This window comes from Pimephales promelas, chromosome 9 (genome assembly GCF_988280905.1).
Source record: "Pimephales promelas chromosome 9, fPimPro1.hap1.1, whole genome shotgun sequence".
NCBI classification, from domain to species: domain Eukaryota; kingdom Metazoa; phylum Chordata; class Actinopteri; order Cypriniformes; family Leuciscidae; genus Pimephales; species Pimephales promelas.
The window spans coordinates 35,098,964-35,124,628 of record NC_142777.1 but is presented as its reverse complement, the minus strand read 5'-3'; the positions used below and the strand labels follow the sequence as shown (position 1 = coordinate 35,124,628).

Below are 25,665 nucleotides of genomic sequence, written 5' to 3'. Positions count from 1 at the left end.
GTTTCAAAAGACTTCTAGACTGACCCAATGATTTTTAAAAAAGACCAAGACAGACACCGTATAGATTTTGAAACAACCATTGGTTTGAAGATTGGAGAGTGCATTCACACTCACGCTTATACATATAAAAGGCAGACGCACTTAACTCTATCCATTCTGCACTGTGTTCAGAAAGGAAAGAGGAAAAAAAAAGCTCTTTTCCCTGCAAACACAGGGAATCTTTTACAGATTTCACCCTTGGTTGACCATCACTCTCTTTCTCTCTTTCTCTCTACTAACCCCTCCTCCTTTCAGACCTTGGCGGTCCGCTGCTCGCAGGGTTAAAATAAACGCTAGCAGTGAACCATATTGCGTTCCCTCCTCTAATCTCTCCTTATTCACAGGCGCGTAATTGGTAGTCAATTTGCACTCCCCCTTCACCCATTGTGCCGTATTTCCCTCTGACAGAGTGCGGAAGATAAATGACCGAACCGTGCCAGAGGGACCGCAGCTCGCCCAACACAGCCACCCTAAATTCATTACACCAATTTCCTCTTGTCCTGCTCTCCAAAAGAGAATGAGAGGGAGAATAAAGGAATGAAGATGAAGAAAAACAGTCAGATGGTCTTTGTAAATGATGGGGAAAAGGGGAAAAAAGAAAGAACAGACGCGAGAAGGAGCATTTGGACTTGAGAGCATTCACAAAAGAAAAGCTGTTTTAACCATTTAGCCGGAATGAATACAGCTAAATGGTTCACGTATTGCTAATATTGATGCATGTAAACTAATGTATTGAAAAAAAGTTGTATTTATCACGTGCTGCAATAAGAACAGTTTTATTTTCTATTTTACCATTTTTGGTTAATTTTTTGTAAAAAAGAAACTAACAATCATGCATGAAATCAAAATCGACTCATGGTCTCATGCATTATTAATCAATGCCGGTGATTCAATAACAACAAGATTTTTAAAATCAACATATAATACTTTTCTCAAACTCTGGAATGACTTTGAATTATTAATAACATAGTTTAAGAATAATGATCCATCAAATCCCGTTTGCATTTCTCTCTGAATATGTCCGCTTTATGTGGAAATGTGTCTCATAGAAATGTGTCAATATTGATATTTTCTGTTTTGTTTGGGATCCGCTTCTTCCAGACCTTTCCTTGTTCCTGAAGCTGCTCTTTATCTTGCACTGTCACTGGTTCCTTTGCCTCAGATCTCAGAGCTTCATCGCTTCCTCTGAAATCTCTATCGTTCTCTCTATCTGTAATTCTATATTGCTCATCCTAATTATAGCACATTTCCATTTAATCATTTAAGCAGACACCTCTATCCAAATTGACCTACAAATTAAAAATACAAGCAATTGATCTGTATGATATTGTTTGTTTTCTAAACCTCCATTTTTTCTAACTTGTTCTGTCATTTTTTCTTTTATTCTGTCTGTTAGTGTTATGTTTGTTCTTTTTTCATTCATTTTAACTGCCATCCGTTCTGTCTTGTTTAATAGAACAATTGTTCATTCTATTTATTTAATAGCTTTCATTGGTTCTATCAGTTCTTTCTGTATTTTGTTCATTTTACAGTATTGTTTTGTGTTTGATTTGTTATCGTTCATTCACTGTGCAATTAATTGTTGTTTTTTATTTTTTATTCATAGAATTTTATCTGTTGATTGTTCTATCATTCTGTATGTTGAGTACTTATCATTCATTCTATAGTATTTTTTTTTCCCATCGGTTCCCATTCTATCTATTTACTGATATAATAGACTATCTACGGTATCGGTCTTTCATTAATTTCAAGAATCTACAGTACTCTCCAAATTGGAAACATCAATGCCATCTCACGACCAATTCGTACGAATTCGTACGATCAGTCTAAACCCACGTGATGGGTAGGTTTAGAGGCGGGGTCAGGGGTAGGTCATTTGTACGAATTCATACAAATTGAGCAACTCGTAAAATATGTAAGATTTAGCAAAATCTTCTAATTCGTACTAGTGAGGTTGTAAAATTCATACGAATTGCCGTAAGATCGGGTTGGAAACACCCATGGTTTTCAACTTGAAGTTATGAAAAAAAAAAATCACCATTGTTTCTTTGCCTAAATGCATTTACATAATAATATTTAATGAACACTTTGAAGGCCCAGAAAGGTATACTCTTAGAAGAAATTGTTCTATTTAGAACCAGAAATGGTTCCATCCCCTGCTTCATATATGGAACTCCAAAATGGACCATTTTTTTTGGTATAAGGTTCTATTGGCCAAGTACGGAACCCCAGGGTTCTATAGAGGAACCCTTTTTTAAGAGTGGGGTAAATACGTAGTGCTGATAGAACCTTTTAAGGTTCTATATAGAACTTTTTCTTCTAAGAGTGATAGAATTGTTGAAATAGTCCATGTGACTACTACTACTAATTTTATGAAGTGATGACAATACTTTTTGTGCGCCTCAAAAAAAATAAATAAAAAAAAATAACAACTTTATTTGAAAGAGAAGAAATGCATATCCATGTTTATCTCATTCTGTCATATGAATTGCTTTTGTGGTTGAGTAGTGATACCATCAAAGTCGTGTGTATTGTTGTAAATCATGGATTTATAATATAGTTTTGTTTTCTTTTTAACCATAAAATCCAAAAGAGCTTCAGATTATGTTTTTGACGTGCCTGTGCACTTAGTTGTCTATGCATGTTTTTTTCCCCTTTGTCTTCACAGGCTGTGCTTTTCATAACTCTTGTTTCAGCCTTCAAAGCCTTTGGCAGATTAACAGAGCCACAGAAGAGTGTGATTGAGCCGCTGTGGTAATTTATGTATCTTCCCTGGCTCTGCGATTCGGCTTCGCACCTGTTGAGCTTCCACAATCAGCTCTGTCTCCCTGCCAGGGCTAAAGCGGGTCAAAGGCCTGCATATAGAAAAGGCAATTGCCGCTGATGTACCTTATCTGAAAGAGGGGTGGAGGACCGGGATGAACTGCGTTCTCGAGCGAAACGATAAAACTTTCAGATCAGCGCGAGATAGATATTCGCCGGTCTTGGTTGCTAATGCAAACAAGCTGACGCACACCTTTATCGGCAAGCTACTTAGCAACATGTCCGCAGATGGCACGGTTCCGAAGACGCCGCAAATGTTTCGCATTAAAGCCTCACGTTGAGAGCGAGACAACAGAAATATGACAGAGGTGCAGGGATGGATGCTTTGAGCGTTAATAAAGATGTCATGTGAAAACTTCCAGAGACACAAAGTCTCATTTTCGGCTAAGGTGCTGCCCTCCAGATGTGCGCGAGTCGAAGAGGAGATTGGGCCGTAACCGGGCCTGTCTGCCACGCCACTTCCAGCTAACAGGCACAACCTTGGTGCACGTTTGAAGTGAGGGCCAAGAAGTGTCCGGGCCCTTAACGACCAGCAATTTATGACAACACCGTCCTGCTGAGAGCAAAAGGTCAGAGGTCACCCGGTGAACCCCATAAAACCCCACTCTCTTGTTCTTTTTTCTTTTCTCTTACCCCAGCCAGTATTCCCTTCAAGCCAGCCTGTCTTTCTTGTGCCTTTAGCACCTGTTTAGCACCTTGATTCCTTTATGGGGGTTGTCAGGTTGCTTTTAAGTATTTCATGGTTGTGGTTCAGGGGGGCAAATAAGGGTTGGATACGGTGCCAAAGGTAAGACGTGTTGTTTGGAACGTTCCAGTCAATCTGAACTGTCAAGGATTCTGGCATCTTGTTGGATCAAATCCATATACAATGCAAATAAAACCATCATTCCACCTTTCAACTTCCTAGGGTGCTGGTTGGAAGCTCCTGTGTGATGTATTACCCCTGGAATATGACCAGTTTAGCATTTCCCCTCTACGTGAATGGATTCACTCTGTTTCTTGTTTTCTAAAGCATTAATTTGCAATGGTCAGTGATTACAATGTGGCAAGTTTTCAGAAATGTGAGATGGTAAAAATGTTTTTCAGGGACTGAGATGATTTTCCTGAATCCTCTGACACAGCTGGCTCTGGCTTCAGCATTTGGTAATGTGAGAGATTCTGGTTAAAGGCCAGCGAATCATTTCAGCACAGCACGGACGGTAAAATTTGGCCCACACAGACTCCAAAATGAAATGGGGGGGGGGGGGAGTCCCTTCCGACTAGTACTACTAATATTACTGGCTTTGTTTAGACTAAGGTAAAACTGTGCCCAAAATCCCCAGCTTAGTCATGAAAATGTTCATGTGCTGTACAGGTTGATTCAGCGTGGAAACGGGAGAGGGGAGGGCAAAGAAATCAAAGAACGTGTCCGCCTGTGAGATTTACTACATGGCTGAAAAACAATGTTTTCGCTTGTCTTATAACCAGAAGCTGAGAAAGAGAAAAGATTATGTAGAAAGAGGGAGCGCGAGTTCAAAGACTTGCTGTTCTTGTTATCTGGCTGAAGTGCAGCAATACAATTCCAACTTCATATTCCGTACCTCCGTAGATGTACCTGTGAGTTACGAGAGTCTAACTGTGTGGACCGTGTGTCCACTGTCCACCAAAGCGCTCTGCTGAAGATGCCGTGCTTTGGGAGCTTGAGCGCTTTTTGTCAGTGTAGCGTATTTTTTTCCGTTGAGACGTTTTGTTGCTATGATACAGGATATCCACAACACAGTTTACTTGAAACTGATTTCGCAGATAATTTGTTTCATACTAAAAATGTATTTTTCATCCATGTTGTTCGGTTAGCTATGCTAGTCGTTGACCAAAAAGAATGTTGTGACAGTTGGTCGGTGTGGTTTAGTCCCGCCCATCCTCCACTGTGATTGGACGGCTGGGTAAGAAGTAACAGTGATGGGCACTGCGTTTTATCCAAAGCTGAACATTTTTCAACTCTCGGCAACCAGTAAAAATGCTGGGCGCTCAGTGCTTAAAGGGTAACTAAACCCTTGGTCAGAGCCTGACTCCACCCACTGGCAATATTTGACAATGCTGAAAAAGTGGGCTGACCCCAGCGGAGACAGAGGGGACGAAATAGATGCTAAAACACTCTATTGTGATAATTTTCAATACTCACAATTCCAATTCCTGACTCCCTACAGTGGTTTTGACGACACAAGATGGTTTTTATATTGCCAAGGGCGTAGCTCGCGTGGTGAGCTGAAACCTGCGTACGTCACGAAGTGCGCAACATCCAATAGGAAAGTTCATATGCAGTAGCCACCGTTCAACCTGAAGAGGGCAGCACTAAGACGCTTTTACACCATATATTGTAGAAATGGAACACTTTATTAACAAATGTCAAAAAAGTTACTTGAATCAATGACTGGTATTAATAAAGATCCATTCTTACAGATCATTAACTAAAAAAAGTTGGTTAAGTGTTTAGTACTCTTTAAGTGTGAAGAAAAAAAAAAACGCTCAGCGCCTCGTTACGCTCATGGCGTTTAAAAAAAAAAAGTGGCGCTCCCATTGAAAATGTACGCCAGGAGCGTGGAAAAACGCTTTGGTGGACACACGGCCTTACACCCTATTCAATGCTGGGTTGTTTGAACCCAAATTTGGGTCAAATATGGACAAACCCTAATGTTGGGTTAAAAATGTAATTTCACATTTTAACCCAACTTCAACTTTCACTTTCAACTGTAATTTTTTCAGTTACATTTTTAACCCAACATTTGGGTTTGTCCATATTTGACCCAAATTTGGCTTGAAACAACCCAGCAATTTTTAGAGTGTATATGCTTCCATTTATCAAATCCAGTTGCTTGGTAATTTTTGCTTTTGCGCAAATAAAGACAATTGTGCACTCAATGATCATTGTGTCTCAAGGTAGAAACTGTCTTCTCTAATGCCTGTAAAGACATTTCGGCAATCTTTTAAGATCATTACAAATCACATGGATATAATAAACTTGGGTACACATGTAGACTGTACGATGATGAAACCTATTGAATTGTAGGCTATGATGCAAGTTAGAAGAATAAAACTTCATGAGCATGCACTAGCATAAACAAATCAAGATGAATCAGATTTTGGTGATTGTGGCTTTTATGTGCACTGAAAAAAAGATGAGGATGCGAATTGCGAAAGAGGAAAATATGGAGGAGCCACGACTACAGAAATCGCTTGATTAGTAATGTTTCGTCCCAAAATCATATGTGTAGTCTGAATGAAGAGGTGAAGGATTGGTTAGTTAGCTTGACGTTGTTAGCCCGACTGGTACACTAAAATAAAATGAATTTTGCTGCTTGTTCAAATTGCTAAATTAAAATGAGCTTAAGCAACACAATTGCTATGCATTTAGTCCAAACTTAATTTGATTGTGTTCAATCTGCTTAAATATATGTAACATTTAAGTTTACTTAATCCGTTTGTGTTGGATAACATGAATGATTTGTGTTGCATTAACTGAAACTGGGCGGTGCTTGTTAGTTCCCAGCATGCTTTGCATATGGTTGAATTAAGAGAGAATACATGTTAAAATTAAGTGTTATTTTATGTTTTTAAGAAAATTAGAAAAGGGGGAGACTTGGTAGTGCTTAATTGTGTTCAATGTTCAATTACATCGCAATTATTGAACCATTTAAATTACAGTGGTTTTCCATTGTGGAGAAGAGTGGAGCATTTGGTTAGGTAATAATTGGCAACAACGGGCAATGAGATATAGAAATTTATGGCATTCATATTTAAGGGAGAGTCATTATTAGAACTCAAACTATTCAACTGCCACATAGAGTCTTTCAGGGGTCTATATTTGTCCAGAGAAGTTGGCTCATGCTCTCAAGAAATGCCAGTGAAATTCACCTGTTGCCTGTTACAAACTGGTTTCATAACAGTTCCAGATAATTAGATGCACTGGGTGTGTGTGATTGTGTTTGAAGGCCGTTGTTTGCAAGCACTACAGAATATATATGTAATTTGGCATGAAGATGGTGACAATGTTTTGCAAAATGTGATCATCCTGTGCAGTTGCGTTTTTGTTAGGCTGGTTCTTAGTTATTTAATGTTAAACGACAAGTTGCGCTGTACTGTTTGTTGACAAGCTGGTATGCACTATAATGTACACCACAACCTGTCAACAGATGCATCCACGTCACAGAAGTGCTTGTAACATCGGCGAGCGGATGGATGTGTAACGAGAGTGGGGTAGATGTCAACCTCTAGTGTTTCTGAGTGGTAATAACCATCGTTTTCTAAGAAGGAGAGTGAATCTTACTGTGACCTCTGACCCTTAGAGAGTGAGTACTCTCATGTTACCGTTTATCACAGGATATTGATGAATGGCCTTTTTTTTCAATAATGGGAAAAAAAGTTACTTTTTTTCAGTTCAAAATAAGGTAGAATTTACTTGTATACAAATAATTTCATACTCTGTTTTAAGTTTTAAGCTGTTGACCTGTTATACATGTGATCAGTTGGAGGTTACACTTTATTTTACAGTGTTCTTGTTACACATGTTACATGTAGTTACTGTAGCAATAGCTATAAATTATGCATAATTACATGAAACTAACCTTAAAAACAACCCCTACTTTTTAACTCTAACCCTATATTACAGTATGTAGTTAATTGCATTACTCAGTAGCCTTCTTGAATAAATAGATTGCAATATGGACAATTAATAAAATAGTGTAACAATTTTAAAATAGAACTAAAATAAAATTAATTAAAACAACATTGTAGCATGAACAATTTAAAAAAATTAAAAAAACAGTTTTTTAAAATGATTATATTTCTCATAACATTCATTCAGAATCTGGGAATTTTCTGTATATAAATTAAACCTATTATATAGGCTAATTAAATATATATATATTAGGGCTGTGCAAAGATTAATTGCGATTAATCGCAACCAAAATAAAAGTTTGTGTTTACAAAATATATTTGTGTGTGCTGTGTATAATTATTTTGTAAATATACTGTAAATACACACACATGCATGTATATATTTAAGAAAAAATGTGTTCATATATAAAATATTTATATTTAATATAGATTATGTATATATATATATATATATATATATATATATATGTGTGTTTATTTAAAAATTAGTTGCACGTAAATACTGTATGTATATATATATATATATATACAGTATTTACGTGCAACTAATTCTTAAATAAACACATGCATGCATGCACAATACATAGCACACACATATATTATGTAAACACAAACTTTTATTTTGGATGCGATTAATCGCAATTAATCTTTGCACAGCCCTAAATTGTATATAACATATTAATGTAAAGTTTGAAAAAGTTGCTTTTATCACACTGTAACACTATGGCCACTATTTAGTGTTTAGGCACATTGTTGGATAAAAACAATCACCCCTCAACCCGTGTAAAATTCTTGTAACACACAGATTCTTGCGGCCTATGCTGTTTCAAAATCGCAGTCAGTTTTACTGTAATCGTGTTGTCAGTATTTCTCGAGTGGTTGTGGCTTTGTGAAGAGTTTCTGCAGCAGACAGAAGCAGAGACCTCCGTCACACCGCATCAGAACTCTAACCCAGACAACACTGTCAGCATCTTACTCTGTGTCTCCTCCGCTGGGTCGCCATGAATCATGGAAATTGATTATGCTGTCACGTCCCAAATCCTGCTGCCCAGGGCTTGACCGCACTTGTGTGTGACTACCCACGGTCAAGCCTGCTTAGGAGCTCCGCAGCCAGTGACCGTGGCGAGGGGCCAGCCCTTGAGGACCAACCTCCAGGGTCAGCAGGCCCGAGAGCGTGGAGAATGGAAGAAGATCTTTCACGTCCAATGCAGGGAATGAAGACGTGCTGCTTCACATTCCAGAGCCAAACGCTTCTCTGGTTTCCTCTCTCTCTATCTCCTCTTGGCCTCTCCGTTTCCTCGCCGCTCGGTGACATCCATCTTAATCAGGTGATGACGACATCATCTTTGAGAACGGTTCCGAGACTCCATGGCGACCGACCAGATCTTTTTTTTTTTTTTTTCCTCAACAGCGGTCAGTTGATGACCACATATTTCGGTTATTCCGAAATATCTGCACAAGATAGAAAAAGAACATGAGGTAATGTTTGTCTTAAGTTATTTATGAGTGTTTACTTTCTGTCCAAATTACTAAAGATTTAATGAATGCTGGTTATCAGTGATGGGAAAACAAGAATACAGACTGCCCTCTCTGCTTGCTTAGCTTAGCACTCTTCCCCTGCTCCCTCGCTAATGGCTTCTGCAGATTGTTGTTCTTTTTTATTGTAAATATAAATCTCCTGTAACAAGCTGAAAACACCCGTAAATCTTGTGCCGGTTTCACGTCACAGGAGTTTTTAAAGGTCAGCGTCAATCCAAGCGGGCTGCTTAATGTCGACAATTTTTTTTTGTGTGGCACTGGAACAAATGCAACTTTGTTCTATCCTGAAAGACACCAGCGATAATCAATTGGACTTTATGTAAGATTCTACATCATGCAACGCATCTGCTTTTGATACCAAGATTGAGTTTCCATAGTGTTTCAATGTTAACCCAATAAAGGGCCGAGAGAGCGTAAAGGGTCTTGTTAAAAGCACCTGGTCCTCTCTGTCTTCCGTGTCCGACGCTATAGTGACAAACTTTGAAAGAACCAGATGCAACCGACTCACAAGCGCACACAAGGGGAAACGAGATCTGTGGTCGACGCTGAAAAATGGTTAACAGAAATGGAAGAGTAGCTACAAGTCTAATAAGTCTCAAAAACGAGCGTCAAAAAGCATCCCTGGTCGAATGTGTTGGCAAACATGAGGATAATTTGTCCTTTCGTACATTTTATTCAGGACTCCAGGGTTGACAATCTTATCTTTAGGGTTTTTTTTAGGCATGAGAAATGAACTTGCATCAAGAACTTCTGGGAGTTCTGGCGTTGTTGCCTGTGGCGGAAACATTTTTGTTATTATTATTTTTTTTTTCGCTTTCCTTTTGTAATTCCTCTTCTCTGTAATAAAAACTGTACTCTCAGTTGTAGCAATGGGTCCTATAGATGTCAGGTCGTCGAGCGCAGCCTCGTACTTTACTCTGGCCTGTGGTGGTCACTCTCCGTAAGACTGTCATTAAAATGTCTTTGGTGATTAAAGGGACACTTCAGTCCAGGCTTTTTTGTCGTTAAATCGTCTTACTTGGGTTACCTCAGCACAAAGAAAGCAAGATAGTGTCGGCAAAGAAAGCTCGCCATGTGTCTGTAATTTGACCTGTGAACTTCTCAGGTTATGATATCAAGTGTTGTCAGAAGAACAATATGGTCCTTTTCTATAAATACATGAAAGTACATACTTGTTGTATCTGTTTATTTATTGTGTATTTAAAGGGACAGTGGATTTTTTTTTTCCTTAAAGGAGAAAATTTTTTTTGTACGTTTGGAGTTCTGTCTGTACAGACAAAAACGACAAAAATCGGTGTTGCCTACACAATGTTATCGTCTTTTTAAAATTCGCACCCTGTTGACTTTAATGGGTCAAGTTCTAAACCTGCTTTTAGCCTCTTAACATCCTTGATTTGTCATTACGAGTGCACAGCCATGTGAGTGGCCTTATTAAGAGTGACCACAGTCAATCTGACTGCGGTAGATGTGAAAGATATTAATAAAAATGATGTTAAAGGCGCTGGATAAATAGCGAGCGTGTGTGCGACAGTAAGCTAAATTATTTACGACAGCGGTAATGAACAATTCTGCTTCCAACCTGTAGGGCGACCGCAGAGGAAACGTTACTTGGTGTTGGTATTTATATTTTTATAATTAATTTGATTATCTATTCATTATTACTCAGTCTTAATTTCCATCTTATGTTATGAAATATTTATATATATATATATATATATATATACAGACAGGAGCCATCTTACAAAATAGTCTCTGCCTGGTTCAGATTACACGTTTTTTTTGTCTGTTACGATAGTCACCGTGTCAGATTACGCGATTTTGACTACTAAAATTTTGTCGTGTCGTGGACAAGACACAATGTCAGACTACACGTTGCTTTCTGACCAGTCATTGCATGCCGTCTTTAACGGCGCGTGATGTCATCGAGAAGGTGAAACTAGTAGCTAGCGAGTGACTTCCGGAAACCAACGTAAACAAACGATGGATGAAGCGGTGAGTGTTGTATTGGCTGTCCTGTGTTCAGAAAAAAAGTACAAAAAAAGAAAGAAAACCCGACAATGGACAGGTTCCTGGATTGTTCGGCATTGCCTTTTCAGCGTGAGAAATACACGGTGTGGCGTGTGAGCGTATGGACTGGTTGAATTGCGTGTGTCTCTCACAGCCATTGCGTGAGACTTGAGAACCCTGCTCGAAGAGGACAGTATGGGCTGTCAATCCTCCAAAGAGAACTTGAGGTAAAATATTGTTTTCTTATATATTTTTACTTTTAGTTTTAACATTAGCACCATAGTCTCTCTTTCGTTTCGCCATTTTTGGAAGTTGTACAGAAAAGATGTGCTCCTATTGGTCAACCTCATTGATGTGATGGAGCCGTCGTGGACGACCATTAAAAAAATTAAACATGCTAGTCTTTGTGTCGTGATGTCGTGAAGCATCGCAGACGCGACGTGGGTTGTCTCCCACTATGACACACTGTACGAGATGATACAATCTAATCTTGCGTCCTGACGCCCGTTGTCGTTTACGAATCCCCACGACACCCTACGTCAAACGGAACGTGCCAAAATCGGGCTAAAAACGTGTAATCTGAACCAGGCATTAGTCGATCCCCGAACGCCGTTCAGACAGTTCAGAAGTTCGCTGGACTTCATACAGTTAAGCTCACTTGGCACGTCGTTCGTGGTTTGACTTGTCGTGACTGTTTTTTTAAGATGGCTCCTGTCTGTATACGCGAAGTAGACTGTCTTTATAAAGTATCTTCTTATTAAACGGTCTGTACACTTACAAAGTTCTCAATGCTTCGTTTTCAATGTAGGGACCCTCATCATGTTTCTGCGTTAGTGTGGGGCTATTTTGAGGCTTGTTAGTGGTATAAACTAGCGATTTCTTTTTACTTAGTAAATGCCCCCAGTACTAGCATTATACGCTAAACAGTTTTCAGAGATAAAACTCTTTACATTCGATTATCATGAACACAAATCTCAGAGAATGGTTGACTAGGTACCAATGTTTTGTTAGACCAAAGGTTCATTTTGCGCCAGAGTTCTCCTTCTTCATAAAATATCAGGCATATCAAAATGTTATTCATACCTCAGCATTTTTATGATTTTTTTTTCTTTTAATTTATAATTTTACAGCATAATGCATCTTGGTCAAGTCTCAAATTTACCAGGCATCAAAATTGTTCAACAACACACACTTGTAGGCACACACACACACAGTCCAATCACCACTTTCTTTTTTTGATGCGAGTGTATTGAGCAATGTTATGAAAAAAAAGAACGGAAGAAAGAAAGAGTGGGTGAAAGGGAGGAAAATCTCAACACTTGTATAAATTTGTCAGTCAAAATTTTTTGGGCGGATCCAGCTGACAGTTTGGACCGGAGTGTGTTCTTGATAAAGGCAGTGGTGCCTGATGGGAACCATATGCCGGCTCTCCGAATCAATGAACCGTAAAGTTTAATGGAGAACCTCCAGGGTGACCCTGGCCATATCCAGGTGAAGTTCTCTGTATAATGATGTATAGGGAGGGTCTGAGAGTGTGTCTCCTTTTCTAAGTGATTCATCTCTCCCACTGCCATTAGCGATAGGAGCTTAAAGTGGCCCATTGGAAAGGAAAATAGATGCTGTCCGCTGTTTGATGTGTGGAAGTGTCACTTAAAAATGTTGGTCTGTTATCTCTGAAATCATTTTGTAATGTCCATTCAGAGGTCATGCCATGTTCAAGTGCTCCGATGTGCTGACGCTGATTTGACAGGAGGTGCTTTTGCACGTTTTTTGGTCTGAAATGGATCTGGTGGTGTTCATGAAAAAAAATAATTTAACTGTGTAAAAGAGAATTCGTCTACTGGCTCGGCCCCGAACACTCGTTCTTTGTGCCATCTTGGAAGATTTCCTCAAGTAAGTGATAAAGTTAACGTGTACACTGCAGATGAATGTTGCTCCACACAAACACTCTGAGGAGCAATCAGAAAGATTGAGCAATGATTCTTCTCTCGGAGACGGCCAACTTTCGGCCTATTTGCGATGCGATTGATCCGAAGCCAAAAGTGAAGTGCGTGATTGTGTAGCTCTGGATGTACGGAGGAACAACTGGCAGTGATTAGCATGCGTTTGAGAGGATCTCCTCGGCCGGTCACAGAGAGCAATGGTCTATCTGGAGACGTCCCTCTTTCAGCACCTAATCTGTTTCGCTGCAGGGGCGCCTTGTTTGGGAGTGCAGGATATATGGATGCTGTTTTCTAGCCCTCTGCAGGCTTGAGAAACACTAAACAGAATCCGAATCGCGCTTGAATGAGTTCTTTGATCTTCTCGTCTTTCTTCACTGAGAGGGATGCTGGTGTTTGGTTATTATAAAGGGAAATTGGACGCTTAATGGAGTCGTTGTTGTCCGCCCCCTGTGATGCAAGTGAACAAATGGTCTTGTGATTTGAAGGACTGTGGGATACAAACATTCCATCACATTTCGTTTTCAAGGGCAATGGTTTTCCCTACACTATTTTTGTCTAGAGAAGCACTCATCCAATGCTTGAATCGGTATCCGCTCTGAAACTAATGCTCGGGTTATCAGTTAGATGGGACGGGTCCAAATTTGATATTGTATGTTACTGGAAAGGCTCCGCTGTTCAATTTTCTTCCAAGAATTGGTTTAAACTTCTATTTTTTAAAAGAAATTCAAGATTATTGACTGGAGATTTGTACTGGATTTGAATTATCCTGTAGCTTTTGTACTCTTTTTGATATTTGATACTCTTGTACTCTTTTTGATATTTTGATTAATATCAGACTATTCTTGTGCACTGAAACAGTCAATGCCTTGCATGAAAATGAGACATTGGTAGAAGGCTCATCTTTCAAGGGTTGGTTCACCCAAAAATGAAAATCGTCATCATTACCCTAATTTTGTTCCAAACCTGTTAGACGTTTGTTCATCTTTGGTACACAAATAGAAGATATTTATTTTAATGAAATCTCAGCGATTTGTGTCTCTCTATTGACAACCATGCAACGGATTTAATTTAGGCTTTTATTCACATATAAACATTCATCAACGCACACACCAGTTATTAAAAACCAAAGCACATTTGAGCTTAAGCAAGAACCAATGAGGTTCATTCTTGTGTTACGCAGCACGTTTGAGCTTCCGTAAGAGATTTGTTTTTGTGCGTCAATCAGGTTTGGTTGAGCTTCTGTATATGTTCGCTGATCAGTGTCTGTTTGTGAATAAAAACCTAAATGTAATCAGTTCATCAAAGCAGTTTTGTCTTAATTTATTTTTTACCAAACATCTCAATTGATATTAGAGCCCGACCGATAACGGATTTTGAAGGCCGATACCGATACAAATAAGCCATTTTAACACGGATCGTGTCCGTGCATCATTTCTGGTTTTATACTGTAGAAACCATGACTAGACAAAATATGCTTTAATATATTATGTGTTTTATTAGACCGGTGAGCAAATGTTTGGATACATTCATCGACAGAAAACGAGTTATTGCTATATAGCTTTACACAGTGTTTTTTTTTTTTGTTTAAATCACGTTTTCTTGATTTACCGCAAGTACCATATTTATTTACCATGCCTAATATCGATCTATAGCCTATATTGCAATATTCCAAATGTTTAAATTTGAATAATGTACACTTTCTGTCAAAAAAAGTAATATAAATATTTTAAAAATCAATTCAGGTAGCTTCTATTGACAACAAAAGGTTTCATTTCAAACAGTTTTATTTTAATTTAGTTTTATCAGTTTTATTTTAATTTTAAAATCCAATATTCCGATATATCGGCCGATATTTATTTATTTTTAGAAACGCGCAACAAAACATTAACAGATTTCCCTAACATAGTTATTTGTAGTTATTTATGAGTTTTAACTAAAATAATATGATGAAGCATTTTAAAAAGAAAATTGTTTCTTTTATTGTCACAACACAACAGAAGAACATCAAAATGTATTAAAGTTCTAATAAATAAAATAATTATTAGTCCCAACATTGCCGTATAAGCTACCTTATAATTACAATATCAGCTTGCTTATCCCTTTACTTGCACTTTTTAAATTCTGTCCATCAAGCTACATCAAACCATTTTCAATCATCAGTTGCTGCCTGCCTCCTAAAACCTACTATTTAGCGATTCTAATCTAAATCCATTACAGAACGATAGTCCGCAACGCACACTTGGTGTTGTTGGATTTCACACATGTAAAAGAAAAGTTAACTTTTATGCACAAGATACGTTTGACACTTTTTCTCTGTCTAAATGTTCACTCCTCGCAAGTCTAACTTACATTTTACAATGCAGGGACTGTAACTAGAGATATGCTAGTTATAAATACAGTAATCATTACTTTATTTAGGCAGACAAAGTTCATTTTTGGTTTCCAAGCTCATTAATGTTAACGTTAGAGGTCTTGATGATAGTGGCATTAGCTAGCTTTGTGGCTAGCTAGTCTATGATGAGCCATAATTTAGTAATAGGTAACGTCATACTGCATGCAAATTGTAAAACATACATTTTCAATATAACAGGCCAAGGAGAGATGATTGAAGCGTGTTTCGTCCGTTTTTATTTTATTTTTGAAATATTCATTTATCGGCCATTATAACTGCCGATACCGATATTTTGGAAAATGCCTAATATCGGCCGGCCGATATATCGGTCTGGCTCTAATTAATAAGGACCATTTCACGATCTCTTTATGAACTTTTTGAAGCATCAAAGTGGTTGTTGCGTAGCTGTCAATGGAGGAACAGAAATCGCTCAGATTACGTTAAAAATATCTTTAATATCTGTGTTCCGAAGATGAACAAAAGTCTAGCGGTTTTGGAACGACATGAGTGAGTAAATAATGACAAAATCATGACGTATTTTGGGGTGAAAAGCCCTAATAACAAGCTCTTCATTATCTTTTCTGAGCCATCGAGATGTTTGAGCCAAACAATCATTAAAGTTTGTTTTCCTTGTGCATTCTTCCTCCTGAGGGCCAGTGTGGCCACAGTTCTGTCCTGCCAGAGACTCCCTAAATGAAGCCTTAAGTGCTCTACAAATCCTGTTTCGGCATCTCAAGGCTGCTGACAGCCACGCCAAGCATACATTTCGGAGGAAAGGAAAACGAGCTGTGGTTTTCAGGCTTTTGACCAAGAGCATCTGCTGCTGATCTGCTTTTATTTTCCTCATTAAACTTGCTGCTTGTGCACAGAAATGGCTGCCGCTGTACATTAGCTATTCCTGCCCAAGAGGCAGTGCCCACAAATCAGCCCGTGAGATGATTCTGAGCCAGAGCTGGTTATCACCTCCATTAAACTTTCAGCAGCCATTTAAGAGCTTTTGGAAAAACTGTAGATCAAAATAAAAAAAAATGACACATGCTGCATGATATTCGTGCCCTCAGGCTTTGGTGCGACTGTTTTTCACATGCTCTGATTTTTCATGCAGACTATCAAATTGTGAATAACTCATAGCCATTGTGTACGAAAGTAGTACATACTCAAAAACGCTCTTGCTTCACGCACAGGGCCTTCCAAGCACCCAGCTGAGCCGACGTCTTTAAGATTCTGCCCGAGTCTCACACATCTTAATACATCTGTCAGGTCTTGTCAGGCTGTCTATGACAAGGTGGATCTTTCAGGCAGTAAAGTGCAATAATGTTCTGTAATTTCCCACATCCTCCTCTAATCTTAGCTAATGAAATTGTCATCCGACACCGTGTTTGAAGAGGACTCGCTCTGTAATTGACTGGATGCAGCAGTCATCCCCAGACTCACATCTATCATCTAATCTAGTTATTGCACTCACAGAAAGAAAAAAAAAAGACAATGTTTCGCTGGTTCATTGCTTTTTTCTTCTCTCTGAAAGCATCTCAGTAAATAAATTAGCCAAAGCAATATCGCAACATTTATCTGTTTTCTGTGTGACGGATTTATGTGCATTACAGAATAATGTTTTTACTGCCGATAAGAGCGATGCGGAATTCTGCTGAAAGCTATAATGTTGTGCTTTCTGTGATACGCAAACAAAACTTTCTTAATATCGCATATAGTGAGATAATAGCATTTTCCAAATCTTAAATAAACGACACTGAGCAGATGCCTGTCTTCCATCAAGCCATATTATAATTTATTAATATCAAAGGCATTTTTAAGTTTAAGAGTCAATATTTCACTTTCAACTCATGAGATAAAATATAAAATGTTAATGGATGTGATTGTTTAACACTGCTGATTTAAAAAAAAAAATAATTACCAAAGCGAATAGTTAATCAAAATTATTTAATTTGAATCATTTTGTTTTCTTTTCATAGAAGCAAATTGAATGCGTTTAATTTAATAAAATACATTTTATGTGAAATATCCAATTAAATATTTTAATTAGTGCTGTCAAACGATTAAAATATTTAATCGCGATTAATCGCATTAATGTCTTAGTTAACTCGCAATTAATTACATTTTTATCTATTCTAAATGTCTTTTGATTTCTTTTTGTCTCATTTTCTCTCATTTTAATGCTCTTATCAACATGGAAAGTGGATCGGCTTGCTTTGTGAAAATATTTTTTTTATTGAAAACAACTTTGCCATATACTGTGTTCAATTTCACACTAACATTCTCACTTGGAGCAAATAATCTCTAAATGTAACACAGTCCATTAATAAAAGGGTGAAAGAAATACTGACGAGGTCTTGATATTAATGAGGGGGTGGAGAATTTGCATCAGCTGTGTGTGTGTGCTTGTCAATCAAGTGGTATTTCAGACTGGACGTGCTGTGATGATGATAGCTCAGTTCTTAACGACAAAACACACGGTTGGTCTTGTCAATTGAACCATTTGGCAACTTTTAGTAAAGTAAAGTTTCCATTCAGAATCTTATTAGCATCCATTTCGGCGTCTCACGCTCGTCATCCACTCAAAACGTAACGTTAACCAACTATTTGGCCGTCTCGCAAGCCCAAATGATTGTGTGCGGCGTGCCTGTTTTGTTTCCGGTCTAGCTAAATCCGCTTGCGCTTTGCTCGACGAAGCAACTAAACGTCCTCGCATGGCGCATGCCATTGAAATGAATGAGTTTCATAGCGCCGCATATTGTTGAAAAAGCATAAAAACAAACTTTGCTAGGCCAAAAAGACTTAATCGCGTGATAAAAAAAAAATTGACGCCGTTAAAATGGGTTTGTGTTAACGCCATTAATAACGTGTTTAAAGGGTTAGTTCACCCAAAAATGAAAATTCTGTCAGTATTTACTCGCCCTCATGTTGTTCCAACCCCGTAAGACCTTCGTTCAACTTCGGAACACAAATTAAGATATTTAAGATATTAAGATATTAAGATCGCTCCTGCATACAGTCCATAGGCTTCTTGAGGGACTGGCTCTTGCTGTCCTCAAAGTCATTAAAGACATCGTTAAAATAGTCCAAGTGACTACAGGGGCTCAATCTTAAGTTTATCAAACGACGAGAACACTTTTGTGCGCCAAAAAACAACAAAAATAACGACTTTATTTCAACTATTCACTTCCTTCTCCATGAGCCTGTAAGTCAGTTAACGTAGTGTGATTGCGTAGAGCTACGTCACACGTAGGCTCACTATTGGCCGACGCTGGTCATGTGTGTGTGATGCGTGTGACGTACAATAACAGAAGCTTACGCTATTAAACTAGTAACCTGACTCGCGCAGAGGGAGAAAGAAACGAATAGTTGAAATAAAGTCGTTATTTTTGTTGTTGTTTTTTGCGCACAAAAGTGTTCTCGTCGTTTGATAAACTTAAGATTGAGCCCCAGTCAGTTGGACTATTTTAATGATGTCTTTAATGACTTTTCGGGGACAGCAAGAGCCAGTCCCTCAAGAAGCCTATGGACTGTATGCAGGAGCGATCTTAATATCTTAAATATCTTAATTTGTGTTCCGAAGATGAACGAAGGTCTTACGGGGTTGGAACAACATGAGGGCGAGTAAATACTGACAGAATTTTCATTTTTGGGTGAACTAACCCTTTAACTGACAGCCCTAATTTCAATCAATGTATCGCCCTAGTCGGAATAAATTAAAGACTCAAAATAGCCTTATCAAACCATCTTGAGGCTTGCTTTGAGTGACTGCGGGTTAAAAGGTCAGTCGATGTAAAGTTATTGCTCAACCTTTTGGGGGAGTGCTTGAGATTGCTCTTTATTGAGAAAGTATGTTCTCGGGAGAAAGACAGCAATTTATGCTATAAAGAGAGAGAAAGCACAGGCGTGCAGCAGCTCTACACGTGCAGTTCTTAAGGCATTTTGAACTGATTTTTGGGGATATCGTAAAGCAAAAGATACATTTGTACTCCTGTCAGGAGGAGTTCTGTTCTGACTGCAGGAATGCCATATATCCCGAGCCGTTTGCAGCAGGAGCGCTGTACGCCACAATCCCCGTGACATTATTAGGGTGCCACAGGAAATCACTCTTCTGGACGCTCACCTGTTCCCCTGACGTCCCGCCGCACTATTTAGAGTCAGAAAGATCTATGTGGAGTGAAGGAAATTGAGCATGCGTCTTTTCAATGTACAACATGCTTTTAAATTTGTTCGTATTCATGCGGCTCGCTTATCTATGTGCTTAGGGTTTGAACAGGCTCCAGAAAGATCTTGGCATGCGCGTATAGCAGAACTGCCACGCCGTATTGCTCGCCTCCAACACATGGGTCTCATGCATATCTCCGCGCGTCGAGTTCCATTCGGATACGCATTTATTATTTAACGTCGGAATGGGTCAACGCCGCCGAAAATAATGCGCGATCCGTGTGTGCCGAAGAAGTGTGAAGCATGTGTTCCCACTGTAAATAGATCAATAAACTGTTTGCATTCCTCCGGGAGTGCAAATGTTGAGACGGGCCGGATTCTGTTGTGCTTTGAGAGATTAGCCAAAGCAAGCTTCGCCGTGAAATTTCATGTCGTGAGAACGGGCTCTTCTGAGGTTGAAGGTTGCTCTGTGTGGCGTGGGGTCCTCTTGTTTGGCCCCAGGCAATAAAACTGAGATTTCTACTGTACCTGCCAGCTGAGCTTCTTATGATATCCGAGGCGCACACGGAGCGTAACATTCCTGGGGAAGCGCTATCAAAGGCTCAGGCGCTCTGTAATGACATCAGAGCCCTCTGATGTAAACAGGCATGACGGCTCTCTGGACGCAAGTGCGGTTTCACAGAGCATAAGTAAATCGTACACAATTACAGGAACAACAGCTAGTCGAGTGATCGCTCACAATGCCTGCTACTGCGGCCTTCCCCTTGAAATCTAACAGTTTGTACTCACACACACACACACACATGCTTTGTGCTGGTGATAGGAGCTGTTACTCTGACAGCAGAGATGGTTGTAAATGTTGTGTGGCATGTGGTATCAAATATTTATGGCTGAAAATGAGAGTGGGCTGGGAACGGTACAATCGTTCAGTGGCTGATGTTATAGGAGATGATTTGAAATGCTTCTTAGTTTATTAAATGCTCTGAAATGCGATGCCGCGAGACTTTGTTATACTAAGTTGTTTCCATATCTTCTTATGAATCGTCTGTTTGCCTTTTAAGGCTTGCATGTATGGCAAAACATATTTGAACAGTGATTATATGTCATTTTAAAAGACTTGTATAATTTAAAGTAATAATGTATTTCCAAGATACTTGTGACGGTACATCGACTTTCGATAGGTTAAATGACACGTCTGGATTAGCTATCAGTCATATAATGGAGGTGTATGGTCACCACCTCAAAGAGCATGCACAGAGAGGTCCAAATTAAACATGATTTAATGACTCTTAAATGTGAGTACACATGCCTAAGACATGAAACGAGTGGTTTGTGTGAGAAAACGAACAGTATTTTTATCGTTTTTAACTCTTGTAATTAAACGTCCAAGTGATCTGAAGGCGCAGGTGTTTTGTGGGTGTGGGTACAAGAGGTAAAAATGATATAAATACTGTTCGTTTTCTCACACAAACCGCTCGTTTCGTGTCTTAGGCCATCAATGTGTACTTACATTTACGAGTCATTAAATCATGTTTAATTTGGACTTCTCTGTGCATGATCTTTGAGGTGGTGACCATAGACCTCCATTATAAGAACGGTTTGACCTAAAAATAACTACTGCGGAAACAAAGACACCTACATCTTGGATGCCCTTGAGATAAGCTAAAACACACCAAAAATTAATTTCAAAGTGAACTATCCCTTTAATATTTAGATTTTGAGGATATTCTCACGTGACTTTTCACTTTATCTTGTGTGGTTAACCCATTTGCCTTTGTGCTATACATAACTTCACCCGAACCTTCATGTTGCTGTCATACTGTATCACCATTTGATCTCAAATTTCATAATATTTGTCTTTATTTTTGGGCTGTCATTTGCTTTCGAGTCTAATTGATTTTGGAAGGCACTGTCTCACTTGCAGCTGTAACCCGAAGAGATCATAAATTCATCAAAATCAAAATCTTTGTAATCTTCTTGCTCTACAGAGATGGATATCACCTCCGCAGCCTGAAGATCGCTTTGCAGTCCTCTTCCAGTGTTTTCAGTATGAAACCGAACCCTGGGAGCATTTCGACCTGCGCTTCAGAGAGCAGAGAGACTGATGTGCTTTTGTAGATGATGACAGATACAGGGCCTTGATTTCACCTGATTAAATAAAGCAAGAATCTCTGTGATGCATCATAGAAGGAGACCATCTTTCTCTTCTGAACTCTCTAAGGTTTGAGGTCATTTCGTTAATCACACACTCAGACCTTCTGAGTCACAGGTTAAAACATGTCACAGCAAATACATTTCTCCATTTTTGGTTTTGGTGCTGAAAAAAAAAAGCAGCTTCCTTTGAAAATGCATAAAAAATGACTAATTTTCAGCGATATCAAAGAATGCATTCTTCCTAATCAATACAATCTGTTGTCTTTTCTGTGGCTTGTTTCATCGTGAGAACAAGAGGCTTTTACTCTCTTGGCTTTTGTTTTCAGTATGACATTTCAAACTTATGAAATATTTTTTTACATATTTATTATTAGTAAGAAAACTCATCCCATGAATTCATTCCTATTTTGTTGGATCTTACATATATAATCGGGGTGGGCAATATGACCAAATTATTTTTTCATTATATGATACATTTTGTTTCACGATAACAGTATATATCACAATATTTATTTCATCTAATTTCTGTTATTAATAATAAGAAAAAAAGAAGAAAATTACAAAAAACAGGACAAAATAAAAATTATGTTTTTCAGGTAGCCTACTGTAAAAAAAATATTGATGGTTTAACTTAAAAAAGTAAGTAACCTGGTTGCCGTAAAATTTTAAGTTCATTGAACTGGAAAAAGTGAGTTAATACAATGAATGAGAATGATTTAATCATCAGAAACTCAAAATTATATGTTATCTGAACTAAATAAATTATTTAAGTTGATTTGACAAAAGAAAAAATGTTGTGACTACTACACTGTAAAAAAAATATTGTTTGTTTAACTTAAAAAAGTAAGTAACCTGGGTTGCCTTAAAATGTTAAGTTGATTGAACTGGGAAAAGTGAGTTAATACAATGAAGGAGATTAACTCAAAATAATAAGTTATCTCAACTGAATAAATTATTATAAAGTTGATTTGACAAAAGGAAATATGTTGTGATAACAAATCTTGAAAATATTTTTTACAGTGTACAATATGTTTATTTAACATATAATTAGTACAGAAATGGAATAATAAAATGTTAAATAAAACATAGCTTGAAATAAATGCATTCTTATTAATGCTTAAAAAGTTATTCAGTCAGGAGCAGTTCTTTTCTCTTTTGTTTGATTCACATTAATGACACAGAGAGCAGCAGGGAGTTTATTAGGCTGCTGTCACTTTAAATCCAAACGCACAGATCCATTATACTGATACACATCCGGTTTACACCCAACTGTTTACTTTCACTTAAGACATAACTGACCGTGTTTACATGAATTTTCCACACGATGGGCATTTTTACATAATTGTATGTATATTCGGCCATTCAAGCGCTATAAGTTGGGAAAGTGAACTGAATTCACGATTCACAATATATTTGTCGTCATACCGCCTAGACCTATGTGTAGAGTTATAACACAGAACTAAACCTGTACTTCATATTACAGAAGCAAGAAACAGGAATTTTAAAGGTCAAAGTTTAAATTGTAAAGATGTTGCCATGCCATTTCAGCTGTGTTCGCTTTAAGCATGTGTATTTTCCATTTCGAGGGCCAGATCAGGCCAGGCCTGTTTTATAGTGTGTTACTTGCATGCAAAACTCTATTAATTCTGAAGGAAAAACATCTTGAAATATGTCGTTTCGAAATATAAATTCTTATTAAATATTCCCAGATCAATGGAAATAAACGTCTCTGCTGGGGAAAGTTTCGGGGGAGAGGAACTGAAATGGAACACCACCTTTTTGCGGTATGTGTTTCTTGACAAATGGAGTTGTGTATTAGTCTGTTCTATCAAAGCTGATTGAAAACTGCATTTCTGCAGTTTGTTCACATTAATTGTAGCCATATGTTAATGTTCTGCTCTCTTTGCTTCTTTTTAAGGAATTATTGATCCAGGTTATGAAAGGGCCGCTCTGTCCACAGAAGAATTCTGATTATTACCACTGCTGGTTTGTGTTTAATCAGACCAAAAGCATGGGCTGTTGTGGAACCAGCTTTTCTTCTTCAGATTCACTCTTTACTTCCAAAAGAGTTGGACATACTGATTATTCAGGTGAAGCTTTTAAGTTTAAGTTTTCTTTGATGTTTCCAGGGATTCCCAAACTTATTTCCTCTAAAAAAAATTGTTGGGTTAAATTTATTAATCCAACATTTGGGTTTGTCCATATTTGACCCAAAATTTGGTTAAAACAACTCAGCATTTAGAGTGTATACACTCTAAAAAAATGCTGAGTTGTTTTAACCCAATTTTGTGCAATATTGATCATTTGTTGGTATATGGCGCAATCCAGTTTGTCTAGCAAAATTTGTTCGCAAATGTTTGCTTGAATGTTGTGCGATTCAGTGTGAAAATTAATGGAAACATCCTAAAATGTCTCAAATCAATTCAATATACCAATTTGATCGCAAAACAGCGTGTGACGTCATTACGTACAGGTTTTTATTCGCTTTAAAGCCATTAAATGGAAACACACTTTCATTTGATACACTTTTTTTGTTCGCATGACATTTTTTTTTTAACAAACTTCAGATAATTCGATTGCCAATTGGATGGAGACTTGGCTACTATCAATGCTGAAATGAATCTGGTACAACTAGAGCTCTGTAAGTTGTTTAGGTTCATTATTATTGTGCTTTGAGACATGAGGTAATTTAATGTCGTCTTTTGTGCAACTCTGTGGTTGTTCATGTGTTTTAAAGGAGGGAGGGTGGGATCTCATGCTTTCAAAGCTAGCTTGCTATTGCTAGCCTCTCTGAAATTGCCTACCCTACCTTTAAGTCCAGAGTGTCCAAACACTCATCTGATGATCCAATAATGTAACTTCTGCAATGTCTAGAGAACCTTGAATACTGTGTGAACTACACTTGAACAACATCTTGCCTTCTTGGTGTATAACCCAGAAGAAGCTTTGCTTTTGGCCGATAATCTCACTGTATTCCGATACAGAGCCGATGTACTCAGGGCTACACATCCTGTATGCGTCCAAGTGAGTGGGAGTAGAAATCCCTGCTGATGGATGGCTGGTATGGAGCCAGCGTTCCGGATGGGAATGGCTGCCCAGTGCTGGGATGCTCTCCCAAATCCCCCCTGTGAAACGGTCGCAGCTGCCACGTCAGTCACCTGAGCATTCCTGCTTTTTCATCGAACAAACTGCAATCAGGCCCTCAGCGGCTGACCTGACAAATTGATTTGGAATCCCTTCTGACGTTCCATCCCTGCCTCGCATTCCCTCTGCGGTCAGCATCGAGCCGAGTGAGGCGGAGATGAAAAAATAACAGCCTGTACTATCGTTCCTGCTCATCGGGTAAAATTATCAAAGGATGAGTTGGAAATTGAATTAGACCTAGGAGGACAAAAAAAAGAAATACTTGCATATATATATATATATTTTAAGTGCATCCTTTATTGAAAGTGTAGCCGAAATGCTGGTGACCTGAGAAAACAAATAGGATATGTTTTAAATAATAGTGTAGTGTTGCACTAAATTAGGCTTTCCATGATCATACAAATTTGGATGAGTATTTGTTTATCATAATACTGTAAGACTGGAGAAATGAGTTGAGGACCTTGCTGCAAATTAAAGGGATACTCCACCCAAAAATGAAAATTCTGTCATCATTTACTCACCCTCAAGTTGTTATAAACCTGTATGAGTTTCTTTCTTCTGCTGAACACAAAGGAAGATATTTTGACAGATGACAGAATTTTAATTTTTGTGTGTCTAAATGCAAGTTTCTGTCGATATAAAGAAACGCAGCAAAGGGTTCGGAGCCTTCTGTACTTGAGATGAGCCCGAGACTCTCAGCTTAATGTATTTCTTAAAGGGATAGTTCACTTTGAAATTAATTTTTGATATGTTTTAACTTATCTCAACGGCATCCAAGATGCAGATGTCTTTGTTTCCGCAGTAGTTCACAATTTT

General features: G+C 38.3%; 1 long non-coding RNA gene across 1 annotated transcript in view; it reads left to right on the top strand.

Annotated features, from left to right (window-relative positions):
* LOC148977593 (uncharacterized) overlaps positions 1–25,322 on the top strand; it is a 31,419-nt gene extending 6,097 nt beyond the window's left edge. Inside the window, exons 2-5 of the long non-coding RNA XR_016169801.1 lie at positions 21,540–21,772; positions 23,415–23,489; positions 23,624–23,795; positions 24,690–25,322. This is a non-coding gene — a long non-coding RNA (uncharacterized LOC148977593). The remainder of the gene's footprint in view (positions 1–21,539; positions 21,773–23,414; positions 23,490–23,623; positions 23,796–24,689) is intronic.
* The last annotated feature ends 343 nt before the right edge of the window (positions 25,323–25,665 follow it).